Source organism: Pelodiscus sinensis, chromosome 13 (genome assembly GCF_052426305.1).
Source record: "Pelodiscus sinensis isolate ZL-2025 chromosome 13, ASM5242630v1, whole genome shotgun sequence".
Lineage (NCBI taxonomy): Eukaryota > Metazoa > Chordata > Testudines > Trionychidae > Pelodiscus > Pelodiscus sinensis.
Window position 1 is genome coordinate 20,338,037 of NC_143064.1, and position 14,070 is coordinate 20,352,106.

Sequence of the window (14,070 nt, forward strand, 5' to 3'; positions counted from 1 at the left end):
ATCATTGACTCAGGGTGTGTCGATGCAGCAATTAAACTCATGTGGTTGGCTCATATCAACTGACTCAGGTTACCAGGCTTAGGTTGCGAAATTGCAGGGTAGATGTTTAGGCTCAGGCTGGAGCCCAAGTCAACTGACACAGGCCAGCCATAAGTGTTTACCTGTTGCATAGACCTACCCTCATTGTGTGGCTCACTCTCTGTACTGGTCTTCCCTCCTCATTTTGTGGCACTACACCAGGATGTTCTAAGGCTTAATCGTATGTTTAAAGTGCTTTTGACATCTTCAGGTAGAATGCTCCACAGAGATGCACAATATTGGTCTTAAAATAATTCATCATCATCAGTAGTGACGGAGCCACCTCATTCTTGGCAAACAAAGATTGGCTGTAGGTGAGTGTGCAGAAGATGGCTTAAGTGCAATAGTTTTCTGAAAGGTTATTGGATTAGAAACAATGAACACAACTCTCCTCTCGCTTATGCATTAACTGTAATGGAGTTCCACAGCTCTACCTTTTCTATGTTGGTCAAGGCCTACCTGTGAAGATAGGTCATCTTTCAGAGTTACTTCTGTTCAGGCTTTGATTGTTCAAGTTTACCAATCTCAAAATGGAACTCCTGCAGCAGAGTAATTTACCTTTACCCCATGGATATTTTTAAAATATACCTTCTGTATGCAACAGGAATTGTATGAGACCCACTTTGTCATTCCCACTGACAACACAATGATGGGTAAACAAGGAGGCACCAATAAAGAAATGAACTTCTGACCGGATCAATGGTTTTTCAGTCTCACAACTATTCATGTTACAAAAAAAGTGAGGCCTTTTGCACCATTTTACTAGACAAGAGCATTAACTTGGACTCAGTTAATGGATGGACTCAGTTTCAGCACTGTCTTCCATTGTATACCCATCATATCAAGAGTTATTAGAAAGTAATCCAAATTAATAGAAATAAATTTCTCCATCATGGTTTTGCTCATAAAACTATATATATTTTTGTTAATCTCTAAGGCTATGTCTACACAGCGGCATTATTTTGGAATAATGCACGTTATTCTGAAATAGTGCACATCTGCACAGTAAGCTGTTCTTTTAAAATAAAGTTTAGATGAAGGACTTCTTATTCTGACTCCTGTAACCCTCACTTCATGAGGAGTAAGATGAAGGGAGAGTATTCTCCCTTCAACTTCCAGCAGTGTGGCCAGCACCAAAAGTCGAGTTAAGCTGCTTAGACTTCAACTTCAACTACGTTAATTGCGTAGCTGAAGACCTTAATTTGACCTAGTCCCGTAGTATAGACATATCCTAAGATACTACAGGACTTCTCACTGTTTTTAAAGTTATAGACTAATAGGGCTTTCCCTCTGAGACATCCATCACTGTAAACAGCTTATAAAGGGTGTTCACTGACCACACTCATGTTAGAACTGATTAAATTAATCAACCAAAACTTTTTTTTGGGGGGGAGGTGGGAGGAAACAGATTTAATATCAATTAAACATTTTGTAATTGTACTGGCATCGCCAAATTGCTCATGTCAAAAAAAACCAAACAAACCCAAAGGAATTCTACATTTTAGAAACTACATATTTATTAAGAACAGTTAAAAGAGTGAAATTCAAAACAACACATTTTAATTAACCCAAATGAAAACATTTCAAACTGAAAAATTTGCATTTCATGTCCACCCTAAACAATCCCTTCACCCCTGAATATTTTGGAATGCCTAGTGATGAACTTAAAAAAAAAAAGTTATTTGCACAGCTCTTGCTCAAATGATCATAGCAACATGGGAACTGCCATAATGAATCATGCTAATAGTCCATCTAGTTCAAACTTTAACAACTAGTTCCCGACACTTCTGAAAACTGTGGAAGAAATATAGTAAAGAACAATTCTGCATTAGGAATACGTTTCTTAACACATCAGATAGTGTTCATCATATGATATAAATGAATCATGAGGATATATATCCCCGATAAATGTGTATCTTATGTAGTTTAACTTGTCTACTCATCTCTGCCTTTCAATGATGATTTGTGGCAGAATATTCTGCTGGTTAATTTTACATAGATATATTACATAGAATTCCTTTTTATCATTTTCAAATGTTGCCTTCTAAATTTCAGTGGATAATTCTTGGTTCTTTTATTATAAAAAGGTATATGTTGACCTTATAGGGTTAAATTAAAGAGAATGGTCTTATTTTAATTTAAACGTATTAATGACTCAAATAAAAAAAGTCTCAGGAAAAGGTGAACCAGAGTCCACGAAAACCAATAAAGCAAATAACATTTTCTGTTAATAAACTGTTAATTGGATGCTTTAGTTTAAATATTTGAGAGTTCTGTTTACTTCATAGGTGGGGAATATTTGCAAAGCTTTTACAGGATGTAGTTCATTGTAAGTGTATGCTGTCAGAACACAACCAAACAAGCACTGCCCATAGGGGATAGTAGAGGTTTACTTTGTATCCCTTTAATATGTATGGTAATGTCCCAAATGCAGCAGAGAATATCAGTATTTTAAAGAGTCTGCCATTACTGTAGCAACCCTCATGTGCTACATGACTAAGTCTGTTCTGTCTCTCATCTATCCAATCTACAGTGTGGAATCCCCTGTAGATAAAAGGGACACAAGGTGGAAGTGGGGCAGGGAGAGTGGGGTCTAAATGAAGGTTAAGGTGCACTGTAAGCAAGAAGGCTGGATGGGAAAGTTTATACAATGCTCACTACACAATGTGGACTAACTCCTTGTGGTGAGGCAGACAAACTTTCAAGTCAGATAGTGCTCTTCTCTTCCTACACTGCACCCTACACAGACATTTTCTGGACTTTTCAGAGACGTTTTATTTTGGGGGTGTAAATCCAAAGGTTTTGCAGAAGACACTCCTCCTAGCACCTTGCAATGACTATTTTTTTATCCTTTGGTAGTATTTTTAAGTCCCTTGGTCTCATAAGGAGTAGGGCTCTACCCAATTCTAGGTCCATTTTGGTAAATTTCATGGTCCTTAGATTTTAAAAATGGCAAATTTCAATGTGTTGTAATTGTAGGGCTCCTCCTCCCTCTCCCCCTGAGTTGTGGGGAGTTTGGAAGGTTATTGCAGGGGGACCGTTGTACTGCTAGCCTTTCTTCTGCACTGCTTTGGTAGCCATGCTGCTTTCAGAGCTGGGCAGCAGAAAAGCAGAGCCACTGCAAACAGCAATGCAGAAGGATGGGATGGGATGGGATTGCCACCTCTTATTTTTATGGTGTTGCCTACAGTGCTGGGCTCTCAGTAAGCAGCAGCCATTGACTACCCAGCTCTAAAGGCAGCAGTGTAGACATAACAGTGGCATGGTAGGGCATATGTGCCAACTCCATGAGTATTGCCTTCTATCCTTCTAGCATTTCTCATCTGCTGGCAGCCCCGCTGACCAACTTCTACTCCACCCTTCCGGCGTCTCCTGCCAACAGCAAAACAGCTCTTTGGCAGCACTCAGGACACTCTGGGAGGGAAGGGAAGGATTGGGGATACAGCGCACTTGGGGGAAGTGATGGAATGGAAACAGGAGGCAGCAGAAGAGGAATGGGAAGAGATGAAGTAGAAGTGGTGGTGGACAGAGAGGGCGGCGGGGAGGCGGAAATCAAGCTCCACTTGGCTAGAGGGGAAGTCAGTACCTATGTGGTAGGATATAGTCACCATTACTTCTGAGCTGCTGCTGGCAGGACGCTGCCTTCAGAGATGAATGCCTGGCCAACAGCCACCACTCTCAGGATGCCCAGCTCTGAAGGCAATGAAGAAGTAAGGGTGGCAATACTGTGATCCCCCTAAAATATCTTTGACTCCCTTTTGGGTTAGGACCCCCAATTTGAGGGGTCTCTCCCATGAAATCGTACAGTTTAAGGTAAAAGCATACAAGAGACCAGATTTCACAGTCCATGATGCATTTTTCATGGCCATGAATTTGGTAGGGCTCTAATCGTGATCCAGCCCTGATCACCCCATGCAGTCAAGCCCCCATTTCATTCCACTTAAACTCTTCCACTATGGAAACATCTTGTTTTCCCTCACATTATACACATTTATCATGTTGCTCTTCACTAAAGAAGAAAAAACATATCCTCACACTAAATGCATGCTTGCCTTTTTTGTAAGTGCTTCAGAGAGCAGTAGCTGCCCTTTAAACTGCCTACGCTGTTTATTTGTGAGGCAACTTGGAAAAGGTTGTGTCAAAAACAAAAGAAAATGAGCTAGGAAAATATCTGCAGGTGAGATCAGAGCAAAGCCCAGGAATGATTCATTCAAACCACTGCAGAAGGCAGGCACGTATTAGGCAAATCATCTCACATTCCTGTATTGTGGACTTGTCCCCTCCTCTTTGTCCATACTCTATTTATCCATTTTAAACGCAGTCTGAATCCTCTTTACTGTGCAATCTTTAAAGAAAACATGATAATGTAAATTACAGACTCCTTCTAATGATGGAACTGCAGGATGGAAGGAGGAGAATAGTTGTTCATTTCAACTCTTGACTTTTTCCTGACCTCCTACAGACACCTGTACACCGCAGGGCTGCTCCACACCCAGAAGGATTGGCCTTTGTTTCCTTTAGCATGACACAGTCAGTCCCTTCCCTCATTTGTTAGGAGCTCAATGACATAGTAACTACTTGACAATCAAAGACTGGGTCACATGAACCAAGGCATTAAAACCACAGTGCAGTTAAGCCTCTGTCATTGCATAAATTCATCCCACCAAACTCTTCAGCAAGTAATGCCAGGTCTACACTGGGGCAATGATGAATTTAAAAAGGTATGCAACTCCAGCTATATAAATAGCATAGCTGAAGTCTACAAACCTCAGTTTGATTTACTGCAGCATCTCCACTGTGGAGGGTTAATGTGAAAAACTCTCCCATCAACTCCCCTTCCTCTTCTCGACCTGGTGAAGTAGCGGAGTTGATGGGAGCGTGATCAGCAATCAATTTAGCAGGTCTTCATTTGACCTGCTAATTTGACACACACACACCCAGGAAATCGATGCCCACAGCACCAATCTTCCAGTAAGCATACACAAAGCCTAAGAATCAGCATTCAGTAAGGGCCTCAAAGTGGTAGCCAAATTTTCTTACAAAAAAACCCAACCAAACAACAACAACAAAAAAAACCCACCTTTTTGGCTACTTCTAATGATGCTGGAGGTCACGCAAGCTAAAAATCCTAGGGGCCAGTTCTTTCCACTCCTCTCAACTTGCTAAGTTCTAAAACGTGGGACACAATGTGATACAAAGACCTCAGACACACACACAAAGTTATTTATGCAGCAAAGTTAGGGTGCACAGGAATTTGTGATGTAAACAACAATGAAAAAAAGCGGATACTTTAGTTGCACAGGTAAGTTGGTGGTGCACAAGTACCTAGGACTTAAAACAAGTGATGAAGTGAGCTACACTTGAGAGGTAGGATTCCTTTTAAAGGTTGGATTCCTTTTAAAGGTTATGAAAATAAGCTCTCAGTGACAAATCTGTTACAAAGAATTTCAGCAAAAGGTGAACCCAACATGCAAAGTTCTGTCCCAGAGCTGATCCAGATCCCAAAATGGTGATGTGGCAGCTTTGTGGTTATGAAAGGGAGCAACAGCAAAGCTCAGATCTAGAACTGATTTAGGATTTTTAAACCACTCACTCCCCTTCCAAATTTTAAGAGTGTTCAGTTCTGGAGTTGGGTCCAGACCTAGTTCTGGTTTAGGTTTTGAACAGACAAAATATTTAAGGCTTCAAAAGCACACAAACATTTTCATTTTCATTTCTTACCTTGCATATCCCAGATTTGTGAGCCAGTGAAATGAAATTTTGTTTACAGTAATCCAATTAGCTATGGTTACACCCTTTCCTAGCATGCTGCCTTCTGTGAGAAAACAAATCCGTACATGGGAATACATTTGAACAAATCAGCTCTGTTTGGATACCCTTTTTCTAGCTTTAACATAACTCTCCAATACAAACACAGAGTCAATCATGCATTCATTCACTGGAGCAGGTTTCATTTGATCAATAGGCTGGATGGTGAGAGCTAGCCAGAGAAACATTTTTGGCAGTGCTTGTTAGCCAAGAATAGGGAAAAACAAAACAATTAGTCCCATTCCTTCCTTTCCTCAGTGTTCCAAAGGTGCCCAAATTAAGAATCCATCCACTCAAGTGCAATCGACAACATCTGAAGGGGCAGAACAGCTCACACTACATGAAAGGATCGGACTCGATTTCAAAATGCTAAATAAGGAGCAATATTCCTTATGGAGTAAAGGTCAAGTTGTCCCCACATTAAGGCTTTGTCTATACCAGGAAGCTACACTAACTTAACTAAAGACGCTAAAGGTAGATTAACTAATCAAACAGTCGATGGGATTTCCTGCTGCTGGTCTCTTGCTACAGTTCAAACGCAGAAGCCCCATGCTCTCTGTGGCATCTCAGCCTTTGAAATGTACAAGAGCCCCACGTTTCAAAAGAAAGCCCTGCAGAGAGCATGGGACCAGCTGGGGATTCCTACTGGCTCAGCGCTCCCTGCAGTGCTTCAACCTTGGAAATATACAAGAGCCCCAGCAGGCACCGCAGGGAGTGTGAGGCCAACTGTGGGGCTTCTGCTTTTTAGATGTACATGAGCCCCACCAGGGCTCGTGTACATTTCAAAGGCTGAGGCATGGCAGGGAGCACGGGGCCAGCGGGAGTTGCCCATTGGCCCTGCGCTCCCTGCGGGGCTTCCTTTTGAAATGTACAAGAGCACCACTGGGGCTCTTGTACATTTAAAAAGCAGAATTGCAGCAGAAATGGTGCGAACAGAGACTGCTACAGTTCCCACTCGCGCTGTTTCCCCTGTGCCTCTACCTCCCCTGCCCCCACAGATACGGTGCCAGGGGGAACTGACTTTTAATCCGGCTTCCCCCAGCACCAGCTCCTGCTCCCCCCTTTTGCTGTCTCTCTCTCTGATAGAGGCAAAAAGGGGGTAGGGGAAAGCGACCAGTCGCATCACTAGTCAACTAGTCACTTATATCCCTACCAAAGACGTGATTTTAAACAGGTTTAGGTAAACTGGTACAATCCCATATGGACCCTTATTTCAGTTTGCTTTAGATGTTGAAGTTTCCGATGTAAATGAAGCTGAAATTCAAACAGGGACTACAACCAGCTGAAATCAGTTTAGTAACCAACTGAAGTTGAACAACTGGTATGACTTTTCTGTCTAGCCAAGGTGCTCTTTACAGCTTCATAACCCCAGGGGCACACATTAATTTTCCAGGGATACAGGGGAACCGGACATTTCAGATCACAAGTTCACCTGTGTCAGTGAACAACATTTCTTTATTTCTGAGTATTCACCTGGAAAGTTGTCCTCCTCCAAACCCTTTATTTGAATGGCAGTGGCCAAAATTCTGCCTTCAGTTCCTCCTACTGACCTAACTTACTATTGCAGTGCAAAACTTGACCAGGACTACTGTTCCCTTCCATGGAGAAGCCTACAATAGAGTCAAATCCCAATGCTAACTCTGACATGAGCCTGGCCAGTTTCCTCTGAATTGGCTCTCTGCAGCAAGGGATTGCTGAGGGAGATCTTGTAGTGCAGGTTATGTTTACAGAAGTCTATAACATCCTGCTTCCCAAGCTCTTATCCATGGATGTGCATGTCCATTACCAGCTATGATCGTTGGTGTTCTCCACAAATGCTGTCCCAAATCTGCCCTTGGGCAGGTTTCAATATATGGACAGAGAAACTGCAGCAGATGATGGTGATGAGACCAAAACTGCCTTTCTCCTTTATGCTCCCGGAACATGTACAGAACATCCAGGAAGGCGCCACCAACAGGGAAGTATGAAACAGTGAAACTCTTCCCCCATTCTGTATTTTAGGACCTAGCTCCACTGGCTTGGATTTCTCTTCCCACAAAGTAACAGGAGACAGATTCCAGATTCTGCCCATACTTACACAACTCCTGCCCCAGTGACAGCTGACCCAGGGTGCTGAGGTATCGTAAGTGCAAAGGATGTACAGTTGTACCAAAGGGCAAACTGTGAGATATTCTGGATGTTGTGCATTATTGTGCAAATTTGTTCTACACAGGGGTATCATCTAAGGGTGTAAGTGCTCAAGTTGAACAGCTTGCTATGAGGTGAGCTTATTCAAGTACAGGCAGTCCCCGGGTTACGTACAAGATAGGGACTGTAGGTTTGTTCTTAAGTTGAATTTGTATGTAAGTCGGAACTGGTACATATTGTAGGGGAAACTCTAGCCAAACATTTCTCCAGAGCTCAGTTTTATTCTCCCACACCTCACTTCCCTCAGTCCTTTATTCTCAAGCTGAGGTGTCTGCTGAGAAAAGCCGCTCCGCGTCTCCCTGGTCTGCTGGGGGAAAGCAGCTAGTGCGGGGTTGCCTCACCCCGTTTGTAAGTAGGGATCTGATGTAAGTCGGATCCATGTAACCCGGGGACTGCCTGTACTCAAGAGGCATATCTGTCAGTGTAACGGGATAACCACTGAAAGTGAATTCCAGTAAATTGTTGTCCTGATTTATAATGTTTTCCCCCCCCCAAAAGGCTGTTCCTTTAGAGTTAAGCTATGAAAGATTATTTAATTTTGATTTCACAATCAACAAGATCAGTTCTTACCTGTGTGCAGATTTGCAGTTCACTAACCAGAGCAGAATGGGCTTTTATTCACCTGGACTTGGCTACCCTGTTACTTAGATAATTTGTTATTGCTCCATTATTCCTGTAATCTTTTGAGTTGTAGATAACAGTATTGATTTTAAAAAGCAATCAAAATATGCCTGCCCTCCAATGAACACACTGTCCTTGTTGTGCCTTATTGTGTATCTTCTAAGGGCGGCCTACTTGCGAACTATGAAAAAAAAAAAGATTCAATGTTGTGGGTTAGTTAAATGGAGAAATAGCGTGGGGTCATGGTTTATTTTTTATGTTTTCTATTTGTAGACCCCTAAAAAATTTCAAATTGAGATGCAGAACCTTTTGGAAATCTTAGACAGTTTGCGGACAGGGGTCTACAGACCATGGCTTGAAAACCACTGCCTTAGAGTAAAACACTCACACATAAAACAAACCAACCAACCACAGATTTTTCCTGACACTACAGATCCATCTGGAACCATGTAGGAGACCAGCAATTCAGGGAGCCCTTCTTTGTGGGGTTCTTCCATAGAAGAGGAGAGAAGGAAGGAAGAGTTTCAATGCTCAAAAGCAGCACATCCCTCCCAAAATCCATGAGGAATCTGTGGAAGACTCTTTGGCTATGTCTAGACTGCAAGCCGCTTTTTCGAAAGAAAGCACCCAGTGAGTCTGGATGCTCTCTTTCGAAGAAGCCCTATTTACATTCAAGAACGCCTTCTTTCGAAAGAAGCACTTTCGAAAGAAGGCGTTCTTCCTCGTGAAATGAGGTTTACCGCCGTCGAAAGAAAAGCCGCGTTCTTTCGATTTAATTTCGAAAGAACGCGGCTGCAGTCTAGACGCAGGTGAAGTTTTTTCGGAAAAAGGCTACTTTTCCCGAAAAAAACCCTGAGTCTGGACACAGCCTTTCAGAGGAGTATCTCCTAGACCCGTAGCCCTTCTTGCCCCTGAAAAAGAGGGGTTACACACATGGAGGCAGAAATGGAGTATGAGCATCTTAAATGTTGACCGAGTCACTATGAACTTACAAAATGTTGGTGTCCTGCTACATCTGGGCCATGCTCACGGAGTCCTGCCCCCCATCCAAAGTTATCATTTGTGAGGTTTGGGAAGTGAAGAACACCACCATATGCAGAACTCCCCTGGTTCCTTCAGTGCTCTGACCCTATTATGCACAGAAGCAGAGGGTACAAAATGGCCCGTATGATCTGGTCAGGGATGTGAGCTTGAATCTAAATATGATATTCACCATTTAAGAAACAAAGACATGATTATTTATAAAATAAATGAGAAAAGTCAAAAATAGACATTACTCATACAGAACTATTGTTCACATAGAAAGATCAGCTGCAGAGGGAACAGAAATTAACAAGCCCTACTCTTAGAGCTGTGCTGGCATTTATCAGCAACAATGGCACATGAACAAGGAAGTAAATAAACAGGGCCAGAAGAATTAAAGATCATAGGATAGAGGGGAGGCCTGGGAAAACGAAGACAAAAGGAGCACGAGAAATTCAGAGGGAAAAATGTTTTTTTACTCCAGGTTCTAAGAAATTTTTGAAACAGTGCAAAGCAGGAAAACAACAAGAAGGTGCACTGGACAATGTCCCTTCCAAATATCTATTGATGTAGCTATCAGGAAGATCCACCTACTTTATAAAAAAAAAATCTCTTTGTCTCTTCCTAAAAGGGACCCGGAATGTTATTCCAAATGCACATATGGGGCTTTTTTGGGTGGGGAGTGGTTGTTGTTGAATGTTTTGTTTGTTTTTTTCCCCGGCAATCATGCTTGCCTAAATCTTATTCTTGATACTGGACATATGCTTTATAACTGATGGCCAAAAGCCTTGACAACACGACTCATGAAAGTAAGTTTTATTTAAGTGGTATGATTTAATTGGATGAAAATTCATGTGTCTGTACTTCTGACCACGTTCAAGAGGGATCAAAAACCAACGACATGAAAACAGTGGTCTGGTACAATGATGATGCATTTAGAACTGGCAACAATATAAAATTGTATAGGGACTAATTTTAATCCCAGTCAAGATAATGGGCAGATTCCCATTAATCTAAATGGAAGCGGGAGAGGACCTATACTGTGCTTTTCTTTTATGATACAGTTTCTTACCTCACATACATCATATAAATATGTACTATTGTGGATTGTCAAAGTATGCAATGAGACTGTCTATACATAACAGTGACAATACTATTATAATCAAATGCATCTTAACACCACCTTGCAATTATGTAGTGCTTTTAATCTGTTCAGCTCAATGCACTTTACATTGGGCAATATCTGGCATGGTTAGAAGTTGACAAATGTCATGCAGCAAGACAGCAGTAGATCAGAGAATAGAGCCCTGGAGTGCCGATTTCCCATCTTTATGCACTGAATCACACTGCCTCAGGGTACATCAGGATTTGTAAACCAACATTTTTTTGGTAACAAGTGAAAATGCAGGCAAAAACAAGAGTGCCAAACCAACTCTCTCACACATGAGCACAGTTAAACGTCTAATAGATTCTCATAATCAACTTCTAAAACTAAAGATTAAAGCCATCTTTCCAATAGACAGATTTTAGGCAGCTAACAGGGATAAAAAGGCTTCTGGCATAAATTAGAGCAGTTTTGGGGGTGCTCTAATTTAGGTCAGCCTCCCCATGAAGACTGTGGATTGCACAGTTGCACAGCACAAATCACACAGACACGCTCACCTTTCACATAACCCCTGCATGGGAGCCTGTGACGGAGAGGGTAGGACATTTACAGCAGCCATATCCTGCTGAGTCCATACTTACTGTGGTCCTGGAACAGCCTGCAGGGGCCAGAATCAGCCCCATCTTCCTTGTTAAATTAGATACTTTTGCTTGCAAGGAGACTTGACTTTTTTGCTAATCCCAATTGTAATTCCTTTCATGCAAGTCTGCCTGACCCATCTTCAAAATATTTCCTTACATTAGAGAGCAAAATGGTTCTGCATTCTGGACCAAGGGTGGAACTGCTGACAAAGCTACTTTGCTGTTGATCAGGCCCCTTAACCTGTATCTCTGATCTCCACAAGACAGGAGTTGTTAAACCACAGTGTCATAAGTATTAAAACCAACATTACTTTGCAGATGCACCAGCATCACATGTTCATCTTAGATAGGATTGGGCGGTAATTAGATAGTGGCAGGGGGAGGGGTTGTTGGCATTAAAATTCAACCTTTTTCCTAGTGATTAATACACTCTTCCTACTTTGTTTACAAGTGGATTGGTTTGGTTTGTTCCCCCCTCCCATGTTCTTCCCCTTTCCCCAGATGCAACATTAATTTCAGTTTAGATTGCTAACTTTCAGATAGCAGAATGTCTCCAGCTTTCTGCTAGTAACTCAGAGACTGGCAGCACTCACTTTAATTTTCTGGCCATGTCTCCTGGATTGTAATTTTTAATACTTATCAAAAGGCAACCTAAACTTTGCAAAGAAATAGGCTGTGTTCAGTGCACATTAATTATGGTGAGAGATGAGTGAGGTGGAACAAGAAAATGGACTTCAGTTTCAACCTCTTTAATCCCCATAAAGTTTGGGGCTGGTCAGAAACTAGATTTACTACAACTCTGAGACAGCAAGGCAGCTGCAGAACTGGGATCAGGGTTCTGGTAGCTGGATCTGTCCATATATGTCTTCAAAGGAAAAAGTTGTTCATGAACATAATTAGTCTAGCCAGCCATAAAACAAACAAGTTATAAGATACTTTCATAAAGTGCTTTTGAATTCCCATTTCTGTAGTTTTACAAACACATCCTCCTGCCTTTACACCTATTTTTCTCTCTCTTGTTGCAGTAAGAGCCACTCACATAGAAAGAAAACAACCTAAGAGGGGAAGGGGAAACAGGTAAGTGAAGGCCCTGATCCTGAGATCCGGGTTGCGGGCATGCACCTAACGACAGGACAGGCCACACGAGGGGAAACGAGAGAGGACCACACCGAAAGGGGCCGGTTCTGCACGTCCTTGAACCTCGGGGAGCGTTTACACGTGTGCGAAGCGAGCACGACACGCTTGCAAGGGTCTGATTCGGGGCCGTTTGGCACCCAGTCTGCACAGGCGGCACAGGAGTGGAGGGCGCCCCAGGCGCTGCCCCGTGCGCCCAAGCGGACAGACAGTAAGGGGGGGGATGCCCCGCAGATCCCCTGACTGCAGACAAACGTGAGCAGCGCAGGCTGAGGGGGCAGCCAGCGAGCCTGGCGCAGCTCGGACGCATCTTCGCCCCCACTGGCCCGGGCAGCTGCAGCCAGCGCAGGGGGCTCGCGGGGTGCCCGCCCCGGGGAAGCCGGGATAGAGTGTCGGGGCACGCGGGGTGCCCGCCCCGGGGAAGCCGGGATAGAGTGTCGGGGCACGCGGGGTCTCTTACCTGGCTGGCGCGGCTCTCCCAGGGGAACCCCGGCAGCGGGCTAAGCTCCGGGCGCAGCGCACACCCCCGGGCAGCCGGCAAACCCGGCCCGGAGCCCGCGCCCGTCCTGCCCCGCACACGGCTTGCACCTAGACTCCAGCGCCTTGTAAAAGCCGGCCTGGATCCCCGCCCAGGGACCGGGCCAGCGGCTGTGGCCAGGGGCCAGCGGCACGGAGCTCATCGCCAGCCCCTAGCCCAAGCAGCCCCAGCCAGCCTGAAAACCTGGCCTGGATCGTAACATGGTGACTCACCCCAGATCCCCACACGTGCCCGCCCCCCAAGCCAGCCTCCACCAGGGAGCTGCAAATCCCGAGGTTCTCTGCCCGGCTACAACCCCCGCCCACTGCCCCAGGTCCCGAAACAGGCCCCTCCTGCAGAGTGGCGCACCAGTGTACTGATACCCCAGCCCCACTGTGCCTAGTAAAGCGCTGGGTGCACCATGAGCTTGGAGGCAAGAGTTGAGGTGCTCCAGGCACTGAGCTCTACAAGCGCGACCCCACCCCTCTGCCTGGGGGGTTCCCATAAATAGTCACACAGAGTCTAAGGGATAACAAAGGGGACCTTAATGGCATTACTATAAGTTAACAATGTTTTTACCCTTGGCACAATGAATAGTCACAAGCAAAAGAAGGACCAAGGGTTCCCAGCCAGTCCTCCTTGAGGGGTATGACAATGGGTCTCCTCCACAGTGGGTGGGTCAGAAATCCACGGCCCCCCCCCCACCCCCCCCCCACACTTTAAATATTACTTAAAAACACAGTTCTTCATTCAGGCTGAGATTTTTAAATCCACATCTCAGCAACTTTGACATTTTTCAGCATTATATTTTAGTGAGGAATACTGGCTATTGGTCCAATTCAATAGCAATTACTCATGCAAGTAGATCAACTCATTCATTTGGTTGCAGAATCAATCCCTAGCTAGTTTCCCTTTAAAGTGAGCACTTGGGTGGCCCACCCAGGAGAGATTCAAAT

The 14,070-nt window shown here is 44.0% G+C and overlaps 1 protein-coding gene across 2 annotated transcripts in view; it reads right to left on the bottom strand.

Annotated features, from left to right (window-relative positions):
- The window catches only part of LOC102458959 (synaptotagmin-like protein 2), a 71,306-nt gene extending 57,941 nt beyond the window's left edge, over window positions 1–13,365 (bottom strand). The window contains exons 1-2 of one of the 2 annotated variants that reach the window (XM_075940955.2): window positions 13,058–13,365; window positions 9,687–9,823 (exon numbers count right to left, since the gene is read on the bottom strand). The gene's annotated coding sequence lies outside the window, so the exon portion shown is untranslated. The remainder of the gene's footprint in view (window positions 1–9,686; window positions 9,824–13,057) is intronic. The other variant, XM_075940954.2, reaches the window with a different exon arrangement.
- Between the last annotated feature and the right edge of the window lie 705 nt (window positions 13,366–14,070).